The sequence below is a fragment of the Bacillus rossius genome, chromosome 6 (genome assembly GCF_032445375.1).
Source record: "Bacillus rossius redtenbacheri isolate Brsri chromosome 6, Brsri_v3, whole genome shotgun sequence".
NCBI lineage: Eukaryota > Metazoa > Arthropoda > Insecta > Phasmatodea > Bacillidae > Bacillus > Bacillus rossius.
This window is the reverse complement of record NC_086334.1, coordinates 25134984-25151276: the sequence shown is the minus strand read 5'-3', so window position 1 is coordinate 25151276 and position 16293 is coordinate 25134984.

The following is a 16293-nucleotide window of genomic DNA, read 5'->3' as shown; positions in this document are numbered from 1 at the left end:
TGACGTCATACTAGATGATGATAAAAAGTGGTGGGAGTCAGTATGCCTGCAGCCACCTCGGGGGAAGGATCGGTCGCCATTTTTATTTTTTTTGCACTCGTCGGGTTCGAACCGAGGACTCCGAGCTCCGTGTCGTAAATGTTTGTTTTTTAAATATTTTATTAAAAATTTTATTATTTAATTTGTTTTATGAATTTTAAATTTTTTTTCATTAAAATCGGATAATAAATTTAAAGATGGCGGCCGTAACGGATATTGCAACGATGACGTCATAATTCAAGATGGCGGTCATGGTATCCTTATTCCTAGAAATGGCTTAACTGAGGCTTGAGTTAAGGATGCTTAAGCCAGTTTTAGGAATTTTCAGCCGCTGGGATTTTTAAGGACTAAAAACGGGAATTTATCCCTCGAAACGGGAAATTTTTCCCTCGAAATGAGAAATTTTTAATTTGTGGAATTTTTTGAGATTTTTTGGCGGAACTTTTTTCCACAGAAATGGAAATTTTGGCGATTTTTGAGGAATTTTGGGCAAATTTTGCCCAATTTTGGCGGATTTTGGCGATTTTTGAGGATCAAATTCAAGGTCAAGGTCAAAGGTCAAGGTCACAACCATCCAAGATGGCCGCCGTAACGTCACAATCCAATATGGCGGAGCCGGCTCTCGGCTCCACCGCCTGAGGCATGATCTCGGAACCCCATTCATATACTACTCTCTATATTTTCCCCAGTTCATGCTCTTTACGAACCAAGTTGTTTGAATAAGGTTTTGATGCTGTTAGGATTTGTAAAGGGTCTGTTTTTAAATAAGGAGGTAGGCGGGTATTAAGGCCTATCAAAATAATCGATATGCCTTATTACCCTCCGGATAGGTTTTGCCCTCTGTTTGCATTTACGATGATGTTGAAATACTTTTGTAAATATACTACGGCATTACACCAGCATCTGCAATATCAATGTAACCTAATGACTATAGTAAAAGTACTCCATGGCTAGAGATCATGGGTTCAAGTCGAAAAGGGGCAAACAAATTTTTAACTTATTTACTTTTGTTTCTCAGTTGTGATGAGAACTTCTATTTAAAATAAAATGTACTAAAATGACTTTATCTATGATTTGATCAGGATTAGCATTTCTTAAAACAATATTTTTTTCTTAAAATAATACTTTTTCCAATAAATGGTTACTTCATACGTTTTCACATTTTTTGCCCTTCAACATACTGTACTTTTCTACTGAATGTTGACTGAATAATTTTCATTGTTTTTGTTATTATATAAGGATGTTAATTAAACATTACTATTTGGTGATCAAATTTTAAAGTGCAATGGAGCATGCTTAAATTGTCAAGTAATAAACAATAAAACCTAATTATATGTGAAACTTTTTGAGGAGCAACAAAGGCTGTTAAAAAGTTATGTTTTATTTATAATAAATTGTAGTAACACATGCTAACAATATAAATGCACTCTAAAACATTTTTAAAATCTTTTTAATTATTGTGTATTTACGACATTTGGGAGGCAGCATTATGCTGTGATTATTTAAAATGGGACATGTGTGCAATTAATGGAATTTGCTTTATGCGCAGAGACATCGATCACGATGCCGCCCGAAAGAGCAGTATGATCAGAATACAATCTTACGGCTGTTGTTAGTGCCATGCAAAGGAGATCTATAAGTACGTATGCGGCCGCAGAGAAGTACAACATCCCTAGAAGAACGATTAGAAATAATCTCAAGAGTGGAAGTATGAAGAAATCTCTGGGACGAAAATCTATCTTGACCGAAAATCAAGAAGCTGATCTGGTAAGTAGAATTATCAGATATGCAGACATAGGCCTGCCTGTGACACCACCGACCCTGCGTCATCTGGTCTACAGATAGATATATTGATCTTTTGAACACCACTGGGATGCCGCAGTCTTGTCATTTTTGGACCAGAATCAACACAAGCAACTCACGAAAGCACGATTTAATGTGTATCGAATGTCTGGTCCAAATGTATGACACAAGAACATTACAAGTGGCTTCAAGTCAACTGGCCTGTTTTATTTGGATTCTGCAGCAATCCCGGAAACAGCTTTTGCTCCATCCATCTTGACAGAAGATCCTGTGCGACTGGCACTGGATGCCACCGACAACCAACCGATGCTGCCTTCCAACTGCCAGAGATCGTTGACATCAGGAACAGACCAGAAGACTTCAGATACCCATAACACAATACCACGTAGAAGATGCGCCAGTGCCTCAGTTGCGGCAAGTGGTATCATGAAGAGTGTATAGGATTAACAGCAGAAGATTATGATGCATTTGAGTGTGCAAATTGCTGTTAGGTGGGACAAAATTATCGTGTTTATGTTGAATTTCATTTTGAATTTACTATAGGACTCATTTTTGACATATTTGCACCAAATAAAGTTACTGCTTTGTATGTATTTACATGGTATAGCTATAGGCCTTATTACCCTACCATAGTATAATAAGGCCTATTTGCATTGTGTTTGCAAATGTGCTAATTTTATTTCGTTTCATAGAGAATTCACAATGTTTCATTTTACATTTCTTACTAAAATAATGTATTACTTATTGCCACTTAAACATACTGATTATCTGCTATATGTTTTGTTTTATAGTCATTCCCCCTTAGGTAGGCCTTATTACCCGCAAGTACCTTATATGTAATGAACTACACTTCAACATTGTAATGCGTCCTCTGTAATCGTCTGGTACTGGACTGGGAATTGTTGGAAATAAAATTAATCCAATTTATGTGTGTATGTTATATTAATCCACCATCACTATGCTAAATTAAAGTTTAAATAAATATTAAATATCCTTATTTCACGTTAAATACTATTAGTTATAAAAAAGTAGCAGGGAAAAATTTACAATTTAAAAGTTATTTACATTTATAAAAAAGCTGATACTTGACATAACAATAATGTGTTGCATTTATAAAAAAAGTTGATATTTAAAATAATAATTCGTTACATGTATAAAAAAGTGATATTCAAAAATAAAAATTGTCTACATTTATAAAAAAAAATTCAATATTAAAAAATATATATTTCAAGTTTAATGAAAAATCTTTCAGATTAGATACTGAATAATTTTTCAAAAAGCCAGCACAGAGGCGGCGAGAGATCGCTCGACCGTGAAGAGGTACCAGCACGAGGTGGGAGTGGTGACAGGGGAGGTGGGGAAAAAAACTGCATCCCGCATAAAAGAACTAAATATTATTTACCTGCAAGTAACATGCGGCGACATCTGTTGTTGAAAAGCAGAACTACTTGCAACAAGTACCTTTGAATGAGATAAATTAATTCTCGCTGATAAAATAATTAAAAAATTATATTTAAGTAATATATCTAATTTAAAACTCTTAGTTTGCTTCTGGTATTAGTCTCAGTAACTAATATGAATTCTGAAACGGGATTTGTTGCTGTATCGAAACGTCATCACTGTAGATACTGTAGCAAGGTGTTTACCTTGAGAAAGAATGCTAAACGACATGAGATAAGCGAGTGTAATTTGGGTCCTTGTCAAAAACCATTTCATTGCAGTCAGTGTCAGAAATCCTTTGGTAGAAGATATTACTTGGATAGACATTACAAGACCTGTACAATTAAGATGAATAAAGATAACGAAGACTGGGCTACAACATCGCGAAAGAGGAACAAGGCGAAAAAGCTAATGCTAAAATTACTGATCTAGATCAAGATAATAATTTAAAATTTAAAACAAACGAAGGAAGTTGTAACCACATTAGAAATGAAAATATATTTACTCCAATATCTAGTCGTCTCCATGAAAATGTGAAAGATGGAGAACCACCTGAAGCTTACACGGTCGAAGACTTTGATGAATCATCTGAGGCTGACACGATTGACGATTGTGGTGACACATCTGAGGCTGACATGATTGAGTACTGTACTGAAGCACCTAAAGCAGGCAAGATCGAAGACTGTGATGGCGGTCTGAGACCAAAACGATGGAAACGTTGTAATAAAATAAATTATCCTGATCAAGTTTGTGGTGCTGACATGATTGAAGACTGTGGTGACACATCAGAAGTTGGCATGAACGAAGACTGTGTTGACACATCTAAGGCTGTCATGATTGAGTACTGTGCTGAAGCACCAAAAGCATGCAAGAGCGAAGACTGTGATGGTGGTTTGAGACCAAAACGATGGAAACGTCGTAATAAAATAAATTATCCTGATCAAGCTTGTGATAATCACTGGCACGATGAGGAAAGTGACCTTGTGGTTGGTGTTAAAACGATAGACACCAGAGATAATATTTATTATAAACATGCAAGGATGATGAACGCAGCAGAAGAGGTTGATTATACCTCATGGGAAGATCCTAACATATTGGTTGACAGGCTACGTCTACTACATGGATCGCTTTGTGCAGGAAACTATTCGAACATTAAAGAAATATCCTTCATACTCAAAGAACTGAGGGAAGCTGGCTACATACAATAATGGCTTAAATTAAATGTATGTGTATAAACTTGAAGATAAATTAATATATTTTCTTTCCAAATGGTATCTACCATTTATCGAAATCTGATTTCTAAATAAAACTTATAACTTAAAGGTGCAAAATACGTTACCACTGTCGGTCTAAATGTAAACTAATAAAGACATGTTAGTAATCATGCCAAGTTCGATAAGAAAAGTAATTGGAATCAGTTGGAACCAATTGAAGATGGAGCTCTTGGAGCAATTGGAGCCTTTTGAAGCATTTGGAGCTGTCAAGCATTTGGAGCATTTGGAGTCTTTTGAAGCATTTGGAGCTGTCAAGAATTTGGAGCATTTGGAGCTGTCAAGCATTTGGAGGCTGTTTGGAGCATTTGGAGCCATTTGGAGCTGTGTTAAGCATTTGGAGGCTTTTGGAGCCATTTGGAGCTGTGTTAGGCATTTGGAGGCTGTTGGAGCATTTGGAGACCGTTTGGAGCATTTGGAGCCTTTTTTTGGAGCTGTTGGAGCATTTGGAGCTGTCATGCATTTGGAGCCTTTTGGAGTCATTTGGAGTCTTTTGAAGCATTTGGAGCATTTGGAGCCATTTGGCGGCCGTTTGGAGCATTTGGAGCCATTTGGAGCGTTTGGAGCCATTTGGAGCTAAGAAGTAGTCGTTGCACGCCTATGCAGGGCTAAATGTTTATAAGATTGCTGGCTTTCGCAAGTGATTCTGTAGTTGGATAGAAATTGTGTAATAAATATTATGTTTGTAAAAGACTTTGAGGTGTTTTATTTCTCGAACCTTACACTTTTCTGGTAATTTTTTTTTAAATTAAATTTGTTTTGTATCGTCCAGGGATCGAACCAAGGACCTTAGTCGATCTAATCAACCAGTATATAGATTACAAATTTATTTAATGAATTTTGAACTTTTTCCCGAATCTCTAGCATTGAAATTACGAATTTTGAATATGGTGGTCTTGATGTCTGATAGGATGATGGTAGTAGAGGATTTAGAGTCTCTTTAAGAATTTTGAACATGGTTTATTGAAATTATTATTTTTTATATCAAATTAAACATTATTACATCGATTGGGTATCGAACCGAGTACAGGAGCGGATCGAATCAATATGTTAATTAATTAGTGATTTATTTAATGAATTTTGGAACTTTTCCCGAATTCCTAGCTAAATAATTACGGATTTCCAAGATGGCGGCCGAATTTAAAGATGGCGGGGGGCACCTCCATAATAAATGATTTCTGCACTGTAGCGGGTTAGAATAAAATTATCCAGATGGAAATTTACTATATAATACAAGTACATACACAATATGGCGTACTCCTGCATGTGGTAGCTCCTGGTAGCATGTACTGAACATAAAATGTCGGATCCATGATGGTCGACAAAGACAAAGTCAAATTTCAAGGACAAAGTCAAATTTCAAGGTCAAGGTCAAATTTCAAGGTCAAGGTCAAATATCACGGTTAAGGTCAAAGTTCAAGGTCAAGGTCAAAGTTCAATTTCAAGGTCAAAGGTGTGGTGACCAGATAATTATACTACATGGTATCAGCAGACGAAAACAAGATGGTGGTCTCCAGCTGATGAAGACAAGATGGCGGACATGATGTCATACCAGTTGACGATATATACCTTGGTATTGGTGGTGGTAGATCAGTCTAGGTGGCTTTCATGGAGGAAGGATCGACTGTTTACTCTCGCCGGGAATCGAACCAAGGACGTGCATCGATATAATCAAACAGAATTCAAATACGTTAATTTTTTGATGAATTTTGGAATTTTTTTCATTAAAATCGGATAATAAATAAAGATTTTCAAGATGGCGTCCAAATTTCAAGATGGCGTACATGACGTCATACTGCCGGATTATATATATGCTATGAAACATGTGGTGGGAGTCAGTCTGCCAGCATCCACCACAGGGGAAGGATCGGTCGCTATTTTTAATTTTTTTTTGCACTCGTCGGGTTCGAACCGAGGACTCCGAGCTCCGTGTCGTTAATGTTTGTTTTTTTTATAAATATTTTATTAAAATTTTATTATTTGAATTTGTTTATAATTTTTTAAAAAAATTTCATTAAAATCGGATAATAAATAAAAAAGTTAAAGATGGCGGCCGTAACGGAAATTGCAATGGTGACGTCATAATCCAAAATGGCGGAAAACAAAATGCTGGAATGTTCGAGAAAACAAAATGACGTCATCCAAGATGGCGGATCCAAAATGGCCGCCGGGGTCAAGGTCAAGGTCAAAGGTCAAGGTCAAGGTCATCTAAGATGGCCGCCGTGACGTCACAATCCAATATGGCGGTCGGCACCACAGGCACCACATCCTGAATCCTGGCGCCGGAGCCCCATTCATATACTACTACTATATAAAATAGTTTTAAAATATAGTCTAGGTTGAAAAATATTACAGGATGGAACTAAGAACACACTTAAACTCACACACTATAATAGTTGTTACTTTTTTTGCAGTTTCAGCATAGTTTTTTCCTGAACGATTGTCAAACATTAACAAAAAAAATATATCGACGGTCGTTGCGTATAGCACAAGCCGTATAAGGACATGTATTTTTTTTCTTCAAATGCCACCTTTTCATTGGCTGCTGACTGGTGAGACGTCTTGACTTAGTAGCCTGTGGGTAGGGACTGGAAAAAATTCGCGATTTCGATTATTTTTAGGATAGACTCCACAATTCTCTACAAACTCGGATAAATGCTACCGACTCATACGCTACTGACTTGTGAGACCTGTCAACAAGGATACCAGTGATTCGACACTTCTTATTTTGAGGGTTCTTCATTGGCTCAGAGTCCTCCAGCTCAATTGGGGCCTAATCAAAGAAGCAGACTGTCGTGAAATGAATCCGCAATTTTTTCCGGTCTCTACCTGTGGGTAATTTGGTACTTGTTTAGTTGAGGGTTTCTCATTGTACTTGAGTATTCCCTATAAAATGTGTGTCAATACCGGAAACAACGTAAAGGTATGAGTATTTAAAACCTATTCTATCGCTAAATAAATTTTGTGGTGAAAATATTTTCAAACCAGTTGCGTGTTAAAAAAAATTTTCAGCATTTTGTGTGTTTCCTGGTTGGCTGGGTTTATTTCAGGTGCATGTCTCTTGTCAGTACACCGATCTTAGCGTCATCCAGTGCGGAAGCAAACGCGTCTTGACATGACAACGGCTTCTCTTGCGGACGGCCCCCCAATTACAAGGAAACAATCGTTAACACAGGCATACCGTACTGCAGCGCTCTGTATTTATTCGCGGGAATAAACGTGCCCCTTCTGCCCGGTCGATACCTACTCACGTCCTTTGGTGGGTTCAACACGTGAATAGGCAACCACTTACAGCCGGCTCATGGTTCATCACGGGCGTGTCAGGAGCACTGTAGGCCAATCATCGATGTTCTTAAGAGCCCGCCCTGCCCTACTTAAGAGAACCCTGCTGCGCGGTGAGTCCGGGGAATTATCGCGGATCCGTGGTATTAGGTACCAGGGCAGGGAAAGCCTGGCAGCGCATTCCCTTACCCTAGACTGAGTCGCCCTGAAGTCGGCTAGTCAGTCTAGGGTAAGGAAATACGCATCCGGGCAGCTGCCCATGGCTCCGCGTCGACATATTTCGTTTTCGTTTTACTTCTTCGTCAAGTTTCCTGTGAAAAATAACGGGAATTTATGAGAAAAGGAATAACTAAATCGTAACCAGCATGTTATTTAAAGTTCTGGTCAATACGTTTCGATTTCAATTGGGTTTTCTTGACTGTGTATTAGACAAAAACCTTCAAATATTTTACTGCCTTGTTTGATGACGCCATTTCAACAGAGGTTGATCGGTAGCATTTTTTAAAAACTAAAGCTAGTATAATTTATCAGGAAATAATATTTAAATTTCTTGAGGCAAATGAGCAAAACCATAATCCAAATTTAAGTTCCAGCTTGGCTTAAAAATGTTGTGTCAAGGAGTTTAATTTTTTAATTTGTTAGGGTGATGCCTCCTAGCGTCCTTTTTCTCTGGGGGCTATTCCTTCCCCCCAGTCCAGCCCCTCCTCCTTCCAGGTAAGGCCCCTCCTGGTGACATTAGGGCCCCTCATAAGTAAATGGCTCAGGGCCCCGCATAGTTAAGTGCTGCCGCTGCGCCCGCCAATCAGGAGCCGACTCGCAGTCAGCTCGGAACGCTAGACCGAGGGGAGCGGGGGGGGGACACAGGCACATGAAACATTCACGGGGTCCCTCCCGTGCCGCGGATCAATGTCACCTCGCCCCGACCTTCACCTCGTCAGCGCGCCAACGCAGCGAGAGCCACTTGGCAACGCTGTAGCGCACCGCCTCTGACCGTGTCACGTCACGAGTCCCGTCACGGGGAGCCGTGTTCCTCAGATTCATCCGCACGAAGAAGAATGGGGCAACGTGGCGCGGGATGGTGAGTGCGACGCTCGCTGGTGCTGCCTCCTCTAAGCGCAAGGCTCTGAACTGGCGCGCAGTCTTATTCTCGTCGTGCATATGACAACTGTGAGGATTAGGCGGCGACCATAACGTTATATATGGCGGGGAAAATTAAGATAAAGGTTTAGAGCGAGTCTCTTGAGTGCTTTCAAGAAACTGTACCGGGTGTTTCATACCTCAAACAATTATTCTGAAAACATGCTTTTTAAGCCATTTTAATTCTTCTAAAAAAACACGAATTATAAACGAAATACGTAAACATAGCTACTCACTCACCAACCTAAGCGTATTCTTAAATGATTTTCATAAACAGAGACCTATCGGTTGGGCCTGGAAAAATTCGCGGGTTCAATGACCTGTAGGATGAATTCCATAGTTCTACGTACACTCGGTCAAATGCCACCCACTCATTGGCTGCTGTCTTGTGAGACGTCCCAACGTAGCAGCCTGCGATTCTATAAAGCTTTGGGTGGGTGTTTCTCATTGGCTCAGAGTGATCCAGGTGAGTTGTGAGCCAATAGCAGAGGCAGCACTGAGGTATAACTATTTGTATTTTAGCCTATCACGAAATTAATTCGCAAATTTTTCCGGTCTCTACCTATCGGATATGTTGAGCAGTTTAAAATCGCGTGGTTTCTTCTGAAGCTCTGTGCGCCGTGTGTGTGTCCGGGTAGGCGAGGGAATTAAGGGGGAGATATAGGAACCGACAGATGACATCCCCTGTGACGTCATCAACGTTCAGTATTGGACTCAATTTTGGGAGTGACTACAACTGTAATGATACTTCCAAAATACACTATTTTTAATGTCTTCTAAACGAAGACAAATTTCCAGTATTGAACATTAAAAAATATATAATCGACTGAAAACTGCTGAAATTAATATGATGTCTTTCGATTCATACCCATTTCCTTTAACTTGAGTTGGTGTTCGTATTCCATGGGACCGGCGTTCAAATCCCAGTCTAACCATCCTGATTTCTGTATAACCATGGTTTCCTCGAAAATTATTTTTTATTTATTTATTTTCAAGTTCAGTTTGGCGCAGTTGAGGCTTTAACGCCTTATCTTACACTGAAACTATGAGCCATAAACAATGTATATCAAGTTATAGCTAGAAATGAAACGTTAATTTACATACTAACAAATTACAAATTACAGCATTTACTTATGAATCATCTACCAACTTTATTATCCAATTTTAGTACTAGCATAAACCATATAAAATAATGTATTAAGTATTAAATATTAAAATATGAATACATAAAACCTAAAATATATAAAAATATTGTTTAATGCACAGTGTTAAAATATATTTAAATAATAACCTAAAACATATTAAGTGTGGGTTTAAATTGGAAAAAAAATATATAATTATGATTCTTATTTTGATTTCATTCTATCACACACACATACGTTCAGTATTCATGTGGTTACGTGTCTGTGAATTTAGAGAGTAAATTTTAATCTCCTCGCAAATTCTGGGATCGTTATTTAGTAATTACGAGATAAAAGCATAATTGTTTTTTTTTTTTTTAATTTTAAAACTTGACCGAAAACCTTTATTAATTTAAATTATATCTATCATTAGGAGAATGCATTTTAAGCTAAAAGATTTCGAGACAAGCTGGAAGTTAAAATAATGTGGCATCGTCTGTGTTTCGTGATTGGTCGAGTTTCTTTCACGAGAGTGTGTCCACTGTCCGCAGACCAATCACAGTAATTCAATGCTGAAGCAAACGCGTCCTGAATGGCCCGGTCAAATAGGGCAAGTGAAGAGACAGCTTGCGCGGGCATAACTTTATACATAGAGACCTGTACAATTCGCGGATTCATTTCGCGATAGGATAGAGTCCAAATACTTTTGACATTATTTTGCTTCAGTGTCTGGGCCACAGTTTATCTGAAGGACTCTGGGCCAATGAAAAATCTTGAACAGAATAATTAGCGAATCACGATCATTCCAGTCAACAAGTGTTACGAGTCGGTAACCAATCAGCAAATGTAATTTGCACGAGTGCATAGAGGATCATGGAGTCTATCCTTTAGGGATTTGAAATCGCGAATTTTACAGGTCTCTATTTATACATTTTAATTGGCGTTCAGATTTTTTTACACGAAAAATGCTTGTCCTTATCCATAATTTGTTGCCAGGTTATTTGTCAAGCCCTGAATGACTACAAAACCAATGAAAAACAAATGTCATATGTAGGTTTTATATGACAGCTGCTAATTATAAAATGACACATTCCCAATCATGTATAATACAGCGTCTACCCTGGTGCCAGATATTCATGAGACTTTCGCAGGTGTCCACTAATTACGATTCCTTCCCCAACGTTCCTGGTCTGTTTTCGTGGTGTACAACCGTAATTAATGACCTCACAACGCAAATATAAAAAAATAGGAACTCCGAGAAAAATCTCACAACCACACACCTTCATGTTTCCCACTCGTAAAACAAATCCTGAGGTTGAACCCGTCTTAACCATATTGGAGGCAAAATATCGTACTATTTAAATATATATATATATATTTAAATTCTAAAATAATATGTTTTGCTTGTTTATAACTTTTTATTGAAATTAATTTGTGTAGTTTGACAGCACTCACATTATATATATATATATATATATATATATATATATATATATATATATATATTCGGATGAAACAAACTTGTACCCATGTCTAGGGGCTTGAACCCATAACCCCTCCCACCGACCGCTGACGTACATACAACTGCGCTATAACTACGCTACAATTTATCGTTACAAAAGTCCAGGACACGGTAAAAAGCATATTTTACAGGTTTTATCTAGTTCAGTTTATCTGCTGAGTACAAATTGACAGCGGCCAATGTCACCTTCTGCTGCGATATATACATAATATTATTAGTGCCATATGTATTCTTAACAAGAAACACGTAGTTATTCGTATTACTAAAAAAAACATAAATACCACGAAACTGATATTTTTGATTACCAGGTAGTTCACTATTTTATTTCTCTAAGTACAGAATTTTGTATTTCAAAATCAGTGAATTTCGTTCCAATAATTAAATTTTTTTTTATATTTTTTTTACAGTTGAATTTTTAATGATTAGTATGTGTTTAGCTATTAATTCAGAAATTCAACCAAGAATTAGTAGAATCTCGAGTACTTTTATTAATGACAATCAGTTGATTAATTAAATTAATAAGTAATCCACAAATAAAAGCCAATTTCATGAAAGTGGTGGAAATATATATTCGTTTGAATCAGCTAAGTGTTATTTTAAAAAAATCAATAAATAAAATATTTATGCAAGTTTTGAACTAAAACATATTTATATGTTTATTGTCTAATGAAAGTTTTTTAATAGGTATTTTAAAATTTAATAATAGTATATTAATTAACCAAAAATATTAAAAAGTTTATTTCATCGATAAAAGTTTCTGTTTATTCTTATACAAGATCCAAAACCAAATTTTTCATACCAATATAATTATTTACCTATTGAAAATATATAGATACCTATTCTCCTGGTTAACTCTCAATATAAGTCCCCCCCCCCCCTTTTTTTTTATTTTTCACGTGGTATTTGTCGTTGGTTATCAGACAGATAGTTGCTCCAAATTGATTTAAGCCCTCTTTTTAAGAACAAATCCTATTTCTGTTTCTTGTTTTAAAATGAAACGAAGCAAAAGCTTAGTTTGCTTAATTAGCAGGATTTACAAATTATTTAAAACGCTACTACCAATGCTATTTTTGAAGCTTACGAACATACTATTGCATTCATTAGCACGGTTCCTACATTAGCTCTACACCCGAGCACAGACACACAAGTATTTAATAGTGGAAGCTGCTTATTAGAGGTGTAAATGTAACGAAAAAATGTGTACCCGTATGTATTCGTTACTATAACAATTAGTACTCTTTACTTTCGTATCGTTACTCGTTACTTCTGATAGCGCATAACATGGCACATGGTAACAGCAACGAATCGAGTCGTATTTCGTACGCGTACAGTATGACATCGCGTAAATAAAAATAAATCGAATATAAACAATTAGAAATATTTGATAATTAACAGCTTTTGTTAACCAAGAAACAATTAAATCTCACTAGAGCGGCTTTATTAAATTATATATTTTAAGATAAGAACATAAAACGTGAAAATACGCAATAATAAAAAACAAAAACATACATATTTTAATTTGTAAAAAATACTTTCTTACGTTGTTTCTGTTCGAATCTAAAACTTTGTCTACACACACAATACCTTTAATAAACAGTAAAAAACTTGGACGACGAATTTCCAAATTATACTTTTATAAATAAACAAACATCGTTCTTTGTAACGAATAAGCGCGCGCATGCGTAAAACATACGAAAGATGCGAGTAACGAAATGCATTCGTGTGTAACGTTTCGTTACTCGTTACTAGATGCCGCACCCGTTACTCAGTAACGAATACATACGGTTTGCTACAGCTCTACTGCTTATCAAACACCTACCTTTCTGGCTAAAGAAAGGTCCAATATACCAGTATACAACATAAATTCTTACTTACTGTTTCGTAATTGCATTCATTACCGTGTTTCTTGTTTAGTAACATTATTGTTTGTTGTTAAGTAATTGGACATTAACGAACAGCTGGCTACACATTACGAGTTACTCGCTTTTAACATAACGAGAGCGGCTGGTCCAGGAGAGAGAAGCTGTATAATCTCGAACATCCTAGGCCTTTTCTACCTAATTCTTGCCTCCCGTCTAGAGGCAGTAACGTTCGCGACGCTAAGTGATACGCGACGCTAAGTGATAGAGTAATTAGTCCTCTGGAGTGTGACTGGCAAGTGGAGCTTGGAGAAAACCGTATCAGAGACTATAATTTATTCTCTTTTCAGACAAAACGAACAGCTGGAGCAGAAGGCTAGCCTATCTCACCTTCTTTTTTCTTTATTTTGCATGCGCGTAATTTTTTTTAGTTAATGGCATATATAATAGTATCAAAGTATATGGGCATAAATAATTTCAATTATTTTTAATGTTAAGCTTTGTCCATGAAAAAAATCTTTAACAATAACAAAACTAAGTTCTGAAAGCTCTTGCATTAATTAGCCTTAGATTTTTTTTCACTTCGAGGTAAGCTCGCAATCCTGTGAAGTAATTTATAGATTAAAATAATCTTAATCAAACAATCCAGGAAAACGCTTGGAATTGGATGTTACTATTAAAAAGCATGTAGCTTTTTAAATTCCAGTCATAATATATACAAGCTAAGTATGAATTCGGGCGACAAACTACGGCTGCAGGTTTATCACGAAAAAGTGAAAACATATGTACAACTTAAGGTCTAAAGTGCTTCCCAAGTCTGGGATATGTCTTTGAAGTTAGGACTAAACACTGTTTGTATTGCAAATAATAGATTATTTAAAATGGAACACTGAGAGTGTGGATTATGATTAACATGAATAATGTTCTACAACCACCGTGAATTTGGTCGCTGATTATAGGTTATTTCACTGAAATAATTAGAATGTATTAAAAAGTCTAAAAAAAATGGAAAATTAAGGTGTTATCTCTAATTATTTTAATGAAATAATTGTAGAACGTTTTTTAGTTAAACATAATCCAGAGGACCAATGTTCCATCTCAAATACTTTCTCTATTATTTACAAACTTAAATGTTGTTGGGATCCAAATCCAAACACATAGGCTATACAAGCCTCGAGAAGCTCTTTAGAACCAAAATGTATTATTTTTTTTCAACTTATTTTGTCATGGTGAACATGCAGCCAAAGTTTTTCGGTTGAGTTCAACCTAGTCATTGATAAGTTTAATTTGTGTGTTGTAAACTTAATTATCTGTAATTGTGATATTTTGTATATATTTGAAATGTATGACTTGTATCTGACAAACTAAGGTAAAATTTATTTTAAACCAAAATATACAAAAAAAACTTCAGGAAAAAACAGATAAAATCAATTTATTGATTTTTGAATCATTAGTTATACAAATATTTACGTACCTACGTATGTTTGACCGGAGCACACTTTTCTAGAAATTAGTTTAAGCATTTTAAGAAGACCAGAGTACATAAATCATATTAGGTACAACGAATTAAGTGCTGGAAGAAGCATATTTTTAACATTATCTAAATAATAATGGTTTCACGGGGGAGACTTAGTTAACTTTAGGTGATATTAAAATTATGTCAGTGTGAACATAATAGTAACTTTAAAGGAGGGGTTTTGTTGCAATTTGTGTTTTGGGTAGTAATTTAACGTTAAACGTACTGTGTCCTACATAGTTAAAGTAAATGCGATCAGCATGATAATATCCTAATCGAAAATTTTCGTGCTCTTTGAGGCACGCCTCAACCATGCCACGAGATAAAAAAATTCAAACGAAAATGAGAGAGAGAGAGAGAGATAGAGAGAGAGAGAGAGAGATAGGAGGGACAGAGAGAGAAAGCGGAAGCTAATTTTTCATGTAATTAAAATCACTTAGTGATGAAATGGGTTTTCTCGAACTCATTTAGGGGATGAAAAACATATAATAAATTCATGTCGTATACATACCTATAGTAAAATGACTCTCTGTACCATGGTAAAAATACCGTTAACGTATGTATATTTTTAATTATAGCTAGGGAATAGCAATATAAAATAGCATAATATCAATACTAATACACATACTAATTATATTTGTAAACATAAATAGGTCTAAAATGTGAAACAGAGTCGTACTACTCGTCACACCACTTGCCTATTTTAAAAGTGATCATTTTTGGATTTCCGCCGAATGAACTAAGCGTAGATTAGCTTCAACCTCATTAAACTCATTACTATCTCGTCTTCTTAACGAAACAAATAAAGAATGAACTTTAATCTCTCAAAATTCCGTCGATTCCTCAACATGTCCAGTATATGGAAACGACATAAACATCAGCGCTTAAGCTATCGAAATGCGTGGTTCAATAGGTATTTTATCCAGCCCCTATACTTAAAAAAAGATCTGAAACCATTTGTTGTGCTGAAAACAATTAAATAATCGTCAAACGGTAACCTAGTTTTCCTGCAAATTCTCCACGTATAAATGCTGCTTCATTTTTTTAAATGAAAAAACTAATTAAAAACTCACGGAACAACAATCGATATTGACCACAAGCAATTCTATCGCAGCACATAAAAGAATATTTTGTTTCGTTTCACTACCCCATTTATATGTGCATTTTTTTTCTCGTGTATCCGCGCGTATGAATCAAAAATTAATTCATCTCTGGAAATAAAATCTGCCACCACTTCGCTCAAGGAAATCAAATTTAAAATTAATAATATTCACCGAAGAATTTTTTTTTATAATTTAAATTT